This window comes from Podarcis melisellensis, assembly GCF_964234715.1.
Source record: "Podarcis melisellensis genome assembly, chromosome: 10".
Classification (NCBI taxonomy): Eukaryota; Metazoa; Chordata; class Lepidosauria; order Squamata; family Lacertidae; genus Podarcis; species Podarcis melisellensis.
This window is the reverse complement of record NC_138542.1, coordinates 6,913,330-6,922,717: the sequence shown is the minus strand read 5'-3', so window position 1 is coordinate 6,922,717 and position 9,388 is coordinate 6,913,330.

Here is a 9,388-nt window from a genome sequence, read left to right as displayed (position 1 = left end):
AAGATCAAACCTCTCCATTCTGAAGGAAATCAGCCCTGAGTGCTCACTGGAAGGACAGGTCCTGAAGCTGAGGCTCCAATACTTTGGCCACCTCGTGAGAAGAGAAGACTCCCTGGAAAAGACCCTGATGTTGGGAAAGATGGAGGGCACAAGGAGAAGGGGACGACAGAGGACAAGATGGTTGGATAGTGTCTTCGAAGCTACAAACATGAGTCTGACCAAACTGCAGGAGGCAGTGGAAGACAGAAGTGTCTGGCGTGCTCTGGTCCATGGGGTCACGAAGAGTCGGACACGACTCTTGTTTTCTGCTGCCCCAGAGAAGCGGACATGGAGCAATGGATCCAAACTACAAGAAAGAAGATTCCACCTAAACATTAGGAAGAACTTCCTGACAGTAAGAGCTGTTCAACAGTGGAATTTGCTGCCAAGGAGTGTGGTGGAGTCTCCTTCTTTGGAGGTCTTTAAGCAGAGGCTTGACAACCATATGTCAGGAGTGCTCTGATGGTGTTTCCTCCTTGGCAGGGGGTTGGACTCGATGGCCCTTGTGGTCTCTTCCAACTCTATGATTCTATGACTAAACAACAACAACAAATCATATCACCTAGTAATAATCTCTTTCCCAGGCTAAACATTTTTGCCTCCTTTTTGGGTAAACTTTGATGCCTTTGAGCCAAGGTGCTCACAGTAGAAAACCCAAGGTGGAGATGGAACATTGCTCTCTGACAACAGTGTTTTCTTTGTCATAAAGCGGGACGTAAAAATAACTTCCACCCTACTGGGAATGTTGCTTTTTAGCACATTGGTTTTGGTATTTATGCAGGTGTCTAACTGAGTTACAGACACAGTCACGGATTTCCTTTTCACCCACTATGCTGCTTGACACAATGCCTTGATTCATAAGCAAGTTACATGGGTGCTAACCAGATTGCTCTTTGATCTTTTTTGGGAGCAACATGATGCTTGCAGTGTGTCTCACAACAACAAACAACATGAAGGGAATGGATAATGAAGGAAGGGTTGTTGTCCATGGAGCTTCTAATTTTATAAAGATACTGAATTAGTAGTCTCAGATTGTATGGGGTGTGGGCAGGGTCTGGGGAGCAGTAGTGCCTCTGGTGGGGGACACATCATGCTCCTTCTGGGGTAGTTTGTCCACCTTTGGTCCCCACCCTGCACTCAGCTTTCACCTGAGGCTCCTATAAGCTGTTGGCATGTGACAGTGGCCACACCCTGGGAATAGCTTCAACTGGACAGCTAAACCAGATGAGGGTAGCCGATGGGTCTCAAACCCTTGGTGAGTTAGGGATTTCCTCTGCATGCAAAGACAGGCTCTGGTGGACTGAGCGAACAAGACCAATAGTGGGTCCAATGGTCAAAAAGGTTGTTTCTTCACTTGCTGCAGTGGGAAGTGAGGGGCAGACAGGGCTTGCCAACCTGGGAAGGTAGCCCATCTCAGAGAAAGAAAGCTCTGATCCTGAAGCTCTGCTGCCTTGTGGTTTATCTTCAGGAGATGAAAGGGCTAAGGAGTAAACCCTACACAGATCTGGAGGGGAGTTCCTAAGACAGTCGGATGGTGTCCATAGCTGTCAACTTACAGATTTGAAAATAAGGGACCAGCAACCTTGAAAATAAGGGATCAACAATTACTTTGATAAAATACGTATTTTGTTGCGTGCAAATGGCTTTAGATGCCTGTTAGGTCCATAAATTACCACATAGCATATATTCAACACAAAAAACAGCAACAATTTGTTGTTGACAAAGGACAGCTGGACATAGAAAGGGCCCCATTACCTTCAGTAGCTTATTTAAGGGACATCATCAATAAGGGACAGCAGCGGGACACAGCGCTGGGATAAAGGTAAAGGACTGTCCCACCAAATAAGGGATGCTTGACAGCTATGATGGTATCTTGTATGCCTCCTCCTGGCAACTCCTGCAGCCAAGTTAGTTCCAAATGCATTGCTTTCATTTGGACCACATCACTGAGGCTGGGGCGGGGGAGGGGTCTTGTCATCTGGGGAGCCCAGCTGTCTCAAATTAGGGAGCGTTCCTAGCTGCTGCCCCAGTCTGCATGGAGCTGCAGGGCCTCCACCATATCCACAGCCCTATACACATAGCAACATGGGCAGGGAGTGAGAGCGCAGACAGATCACTACATCCGTGGTTGCTGGGCCAGCCATCTTCCTGCCCCTGGAAGCCCAGCTGGTGGCACTCTGCAGGTGGTGGCTGAGGGAAGCTGGCAGGGCTGCATGAGGGGACACCTGGATCACACAGCTTGGGCTGGTGGTAGGCGCAGCCGTCCAAAACACTTGGAGGGATTCAGGCTGGCAGTTCAGTTGGGATAGCATGCCTTTCCCTCCTCTCTCTCCATGGCCTTCAGATGTGCTGCTCTGAAGAGCAAGGTGGGAAGGGATATGACATATTTTCAGGAGACAGCAGGCACACTAGGATGAGTCTCGGGGGTTCAGATGGTGAGCAAGAATGGTGTGGTGGAAAGTTGCCATCGGTTTCTGCTTGCAATTGGCTTATTTAAGTCTAGGAATGGGAATGATGCCAAAGTGTCCCTGGATTAATAAGGGTCTTTCCCTCCCGTAGTACATCTCACAATCTATCCATCCTCTCTTAAAGGGACCCCTGACCATTAGGTCCAGTCGCAGATGACTCTGGGGTTGCGGCGCTCATCTTGCTTTATTGGCCAAGGGAGCTGGCGTACAGCTTCCGGGTCATGTGGCCAGCATGACTAAGCCGCTTCTGGCAAACCAGAGCAGGGCACGGAAACTCCGTTTACCTTTCCGCTGGAGCAGTACCTATTTATCTATTTGCACTTTGACGTGCTTTCGAACTGCTAGGTTGGCAGGAGAAGGGACCGAGCAACGGGAGCTCATCCCGTTGCGAGGATTCGAACCACTGACCTTCTGATCGGCAAGCCCTAGGCTCAGTGATTTAGACCACAGCGCCACCTGCATCCCTATCCATCCTCTCTTACCCCTGACCTAATGTAGTCATTCCTCCCAATGGAAATGGATTGAGGCATCTGTGAGCAGTGCAATTTCTCGCACATTGTAAAACTAAATTGCAGTTTTTGCTGTGTTCCTAAAAGAAAGAAAGAAAGGAATCCTTCCTATGGATTAGGTTTCCATTCAGTTTGGTTGCGATAAAAATATTAAACAACTATGAACAATGCTGGGTATTATTGAGCTCCAGCTTTCTATCATATTTTCTATTAACTGCGCGCAGAATTCTCTCTTTCAGAGTATCGCTATAGCTCAGCTGAAATCTCAGCAAAGACAAAAACGATTTTAAAACTTGTTATCATGTCAGAGCACATCTCACAGCTCCCCTAGAAATTACCTTCCTTGTGTATGTGTCTGTCCCCGATTAACAGGATATACATAATGAGCTTGCCTCTGGGTTCTAATTTAGGAAAACCTCCAATCTGGGTTTTCTTATGTAGAACTGCCTTACATCCAGCTGTCACAATTGATGTGCTCTTTTCCATTACATCCGTGATAGCAAATTCCACCCCTCCTATGTATTGGCACTTACATCAAACCCATGTTGTCAGCACCTGACATCAGTGCCTGCTGTTCAGTGACAGGAACACACCACCAAAGGTGCAGATGAATGGTCTCCAGTGGTGTATTATTGGCACCTAATGGCATATTCTGAGGCAGTCGGATATACGGTAGGAGTAGAAGCTGCCTACACATACCTAATGAAAACCATCTGCGCAGTCCAGCGATCTGAAATCAAAATGGAACTTCCCTAAGATAAATTTTGTTGTTTAGTCATTTAGTCGTGTCCGACTCTTCGTGACCCCATGGACCAGAGCACGCCAGGCACTTCTGTCTTCCACTGCCTCCCGCAGTTTGGTCAGACTCATGTTTGTAGCTTCGAAAACACTATCCAACCATCTGGTCCTCTGTCGTCCCCTTCTCCTTGTGCCTCCATCTTTCCCAACATCAGGGTCTTTTCCAGGGAGTCTTCTCTTCTCATGAGGTGGCCAAAGTATTGGAGCCTCAGCTTCACGATCTGTCCTTCCAGTGAGCACTCAGGGCTGATTTCCTTCAGAATGGATAGATTTGATCTTCTTGCAGTCCATGGGACTCTCAAGAGTCTCCTCAAGCACCATAATTCAAAAGCATCAATTCTTCGGCGATCAGCCTTCTTTATGGTCCAGCTCTCACTTCCATACATCACTACTGGGAAAACCATAGCTTTTACTATATGGACCTTTGTTGGCAAGGTGATGTCTCTACTTTTTAAGATGCTGTCTAGGTTTGCTGTCTAAGATAAATAGGATCTTCTTAATTCAAATCAAATCAACAATGCATGTTTGCGATTCATGGAGAGGCACAACCTTATGGAAGAAAGCTTAAATGGACGGCATTCATTTTTTAAAAAAATATTGAACCTTTGAGCAGGTGTCAGGGTGGGGCAAGGCAGATGGATTCAAGGCAATATGTGATGAGGCAGATTTAGAGCCAGGGTGGAATCTGGTGTGCTTGGATGAAGCCAAAACAGAGCCTGGTGGATTTATTGAAGGAGCCTTTGCATGACCTGCAAGTCTTTTTGTATCAAATGTTGGTGAGCTGACAGAACACAGTTTTATTAAGTAGACACCGGGAAAGGCTGGCTGACTGGCTGGCTATTCTGCAAAAAGGCCATACAGTGGTACCTCAGGTTACATACACTTCAGGTTACAAACTCCGCTAACCCAGAAATAGTACCTCGGGTTAAGAACTTTGCTTCAGGATGAGAACAGAAATCGTGCAGCAGTGGCGCAGCAGCAGCAGGAGGCCCCATTAGCTAAAGTGGTGCTTCAGGTTAAGAACAGTTTCAGGTTAAGAACAGACCTCCAGAACGAATTAAGTTCTTAACCCGAGGTACCACTGTACTCTCTCTGGGTAATGGATATGGTAAATAATGGATGTTATACAAAAAATATTTTGAGTCTTAAACACAGCTTTGATTTGTCATACTCTACTTCAAAAGTAATTTAGTGAGGCGTATTTTGATTTATTTTGCACACCTGCACACTTCCTCAAATTGTATTTTAGGAAAACATTAAGCATACACTTCCATATCAACAGGGCCATACATTAAGATAGGGCTTCCTAACCTTTTTGGGCCTGGGCAAAGTTGGAAATCTAAGAACCTCCAGCAGGCTCAACCCATTTCACAGAAGAAAAACTGGTGACCCACAAATATATTCTGACATATTGTTCACTTATTTTTGTTCACTTATTATTATTCTCCTCGGTAGGGTGGGGACACCATTTTGTGGTTTGTCTCAGGTGCCAAAATGTCTTGGGCCAGCCCTGCTAGCCAGCACTGAAAGCTTCATAAGAACTGGGGAAGTGAATGACAAAAACAAATCATCATAATTTTCCGAAGCAGTGCTATGGTCTAAAAAAAAACTGAATTCAGCCCAGTGATAAATCTGCTCAAAACACAACAGCTACGTTCTTGAACATCAATTGTTGCAACAAATTTCACTATGAGCAGTAGGGGGAAAATGGGTAGAATATTAAGTTGAGAGAGGAAGGAAAGAAGGAAAATTGTCTCAGCGGTTGTCAGGATACTCAAGGGCAGCCTAGGCTTAAGATAAAAAGGCAATGAAAGCAGGCTGGGTGAGTATTATGATGGAATCTGGACTTGGTGTTTCAAAGACAGTGGAGAGAAAAAGGTGAGCAAGGCCAGTTCTTACTATAAAACTGTGAAGTCATTTGAAGCCGTCAAAGATGTACTGGGAAAGAAATGGCATGTTTGTGTGTATCACTCTTTAAGAGTTAGTGTTTTCTGTCACTTCCCCACTCCACCCCCAATTGTTTAGAACAGTGATTTTGCCAAATTGTGTTGCAGGGAACCTCTGCAGCTCATCAAGGGTTTCTCAGCAAGAATATTAGTGAAAACTGAGAAGTTTTCCTGCCTATTCCTACCCATTTTCTATCCCTTCTGTGTGCAACCAGAATATTGGTTTGGATTCCAAAGAGGTCCAGCAGACCTGGGCAGCACTTGGGAGCTGGGAGCCAAGACTAATTTAACCAGTAGGGCTTGGTTTTCTACAGAAAATCATCATAAAGTCTGGATTGGGATCGCATTCCACATCAGAACTGCTTTTTCTCAAAAGTGAAAGCTAAGCACAATGAAGGTTGAGCACAATTGCTTAAACGTGTGACTAATATCATGTATCGTTTGGCCCTTAATTTCCCTACTGGATTGGGGGGAAATAACATATGTAGAAATGTGTTTTATTGTTCACATCCATGTTTGCTACTTTCTATTAGTGATAATTGCTGTCTGTGGTGTGGTGATGTGCGCAATATATATATATGATTGTAACTATATTTTACTGTGAAACTACTACAGAGACACTGTTGGATCAAAGGGTGATATATAAATGTAATAAAGGAATGAGTGCTGTTAAAATCCTTGTGCAAACAGGGAAACTGTACAAAAGTTGCAGTGAAGCTGTAACGTCATAAATTAATGTTGTCAGTGCTCCATGGTACCAGTAAATTATGAGCAGAGAAAGAGCAAATTTCAGTATTCAGTTCAAGACGCTGGACTTTTTAAATAAAAAATGCAGTGAAGAGCCACTGAAATATGTTACATATTTCTTTCCCCACAGCTATATTCACGCAAAACAAAACACAATTTTCTCTTAATATTGCAGGGTAAGTTAATCTTAAATACAATATACAATTGACATCTCAAACCATGCTGAAAGATCAGAAAGACTTCCTTAGTCCTCAAAAACTGAATTCAGATCCAACTGCCTTCATTTACCAGGGAGAGTCCCTATTTCTGGTTCCTGATTCGGTATTTCCCATATCCATTTTCTCTGTTTTTGCTAGGGGACTGCCATGTTCAAATCTTATTAGTGCCAGGTGCTTGACTTGCCATTCTTCAGAGTTCAGACCATCCTCCTTTCCTAACTGAATTAGTCTCTGGTAGTGATGACAACGACAGGGATGCACCAAGTTCAGTGGCGTAGCGTGGGGGGTGCAGGGGGGGCCAGCCACACCGGGCGCAACATCTGGGGGGTAGGGTTAGGGGGCGCAAATCCACGGGTTAGGGGGTGCAAATTACTTGCCTTGCCCCGGGTGCTGACAACCCACACTACGCCACTGACCAAGTTAGTAGTAAAGGTAAAGGGACCCCTGACCATTAGGTCCAGTTGTGACCGACTCTGGGCTTACGGCGCTCATCTCGCTTTATTGGCCGAGGGCGTCAGGAGCGGTACCTATTTATCTACTTGCACTTGATGTGCTTCGAACTGCTAGGTTGGCAGGAGCAGGGACCAAGCAATGGGAGCTCACTCCATTGTGGGGCTTCAAACTGCCGACCTTCTGATTGGCAAGCCCTAGGCGTCACCCGCGTCCCTAAGTTAGTAGTACCGCGTTGTAAATAAGCCCTCAAAAGTTACTGGCCTACAAAGAGAATGAAGGAATGAACTTCTCATCCTCTACAACCAGCATGGAACCAAAGAAGGCCAGTAAAGAAGGAATGGAAAGATCTGTCTACCCATTCACTCACCTGAGAGGCATTCCTGATACAAGACTGCAGTAGGGGATATGCTGAAGCAGCCTTCTTTTTGCCTTGAGAGTCAGCCCCCCAGGGGGTCACATGTTAGTGGCACGCAGGGACAAAACAAGAATGAGTGTGCTCAAAATGGGAGTATTGCACAAACACACAAAGCTGCTCATTTGATTCCCGATCAGCTTGATGCAGGGAAAGAGTTCACCATTACAGGGAAAAGAATGGGGAGAGGAGGTGTTGGAACCTGAAAAGGTAACAGGGCTTAGTGAGAAGGGAGAATCTGAGGCAGAGAGGAGTCCAGAAGCAGAAGCAGGAGAATGGGATGATGGAGGCCAAGAAGCAGAGATGAGTCCAGCTGGTGAAGAAACCAGGGTGTCCACCACTCCTGCTGCAACAAACTCCCCTCCCTGCTGGTCTCCCAGGACCAGGACAGGTATGAAGTGAGAGGAGCAATGTCATGCACAATGGTGCAGTCTCAGATTGCTTGGGAGAGGAGGAGACTTAGGCAGCTGTGGGAAGGCATAGCTTTCACAACTGCCTCATAGGAATAAGACCTACTGAAGAAGAGTTGCTGTGCTCTTCTAATAAAGAGTTAACTTCACTTATTCTGTGTGGTTTATTACTGACTTGCTCCTGAATGGGGGTGGGGAAGGAAGCCACTGAGAATGGCAGCTTTAAAGAGCTGCAGGTGCCTTGAGGGATGGCTGGCCTCCCAGACACCTGACCTTTCCCAGCAGTGAAGGACAAAGGAAGCCACTCAGAACCACCACTTCAAAGTGTAACTGATGGAGGAAGTGGGCAGAACGTTGCAAGCACTGGAGGAAATCAGACTCTTGATCTCCAGTGGTTGCAATGCTCCACCCACCTTCCCCTTCAACTACACTTGAAGCAGTGATTCCAGAAGATGGCACTATCATGGTCCCATTGACACTGCTGCTAAGGAGGCTGGTGGGCTGGATCCCATCTATGGGCGAACAGTCTTCTACTCCTGTATTAAGGCCTTGTTTAGTGCACAGCTTAACCATTTTACACATTGCAGCCCCTGAGACATATGTTGAACCATTGTTTATTGTTGTTTAGTCATTTAGTCGTGTCCGACTCTTCGTGACCCCATGGAGCAGAGCACGCCAGGCACTCCTGTCTTCCACTGCCTCCCGCAGTTTGGTCAAACTCATGCTGGTAGCTTCGAGAACACTGTCCAACCATCTTGTCCTCTGTCGTCCCCTTCTCCTTGTGCCCTCCATCTTTCCCAGCATCAGGGTCTTTTCCAGGGAGTCTTCTCTTCTCATGAGGTGGCCAAGGTATATTGGAGCCTCAGCTTCACGATCTTCTAACTGTCCATAAACCATTGTTTATGGACAGTTAGAACAGTTGTGGACAGTTATGGGCAGTTAGAAAACAGTTGTTTTCTAACTGTCCATTGTTTATGGACAGTTAGAAAAAAAATGTAAGCCTGTCTTTATGCCCTCTAAAAAACACCTTGGCTTTTTTAATCAACAGAGGGGGACATGCTATTGTAGAATAAAGAAACACAGTTTTGCAATGTGCAATTGCAGTGAGGCAGTGATCCTTGGTGAAAGAGTGGGATGGGACTGGTGAATTTGTTTTCATTTGTGAAATATTGGAAGGGTATGCTATGATCATTCTTTCATAATCAGCTATGTCAGTTATTAGCTTTGTTAATGGAGGATTCTTGTTTTTGTCTTTTGTAAACAGCTAATCAATAATTTGCAAGGTTTTTCTTGAGTGGAGAACCAACCCCCCCCAAAAAAACCCTCATCTCACCTCTCTGTTCTCAATTCCTTTCCCTCCTTTGTTAATATGCCAGGTTTATTTTTGC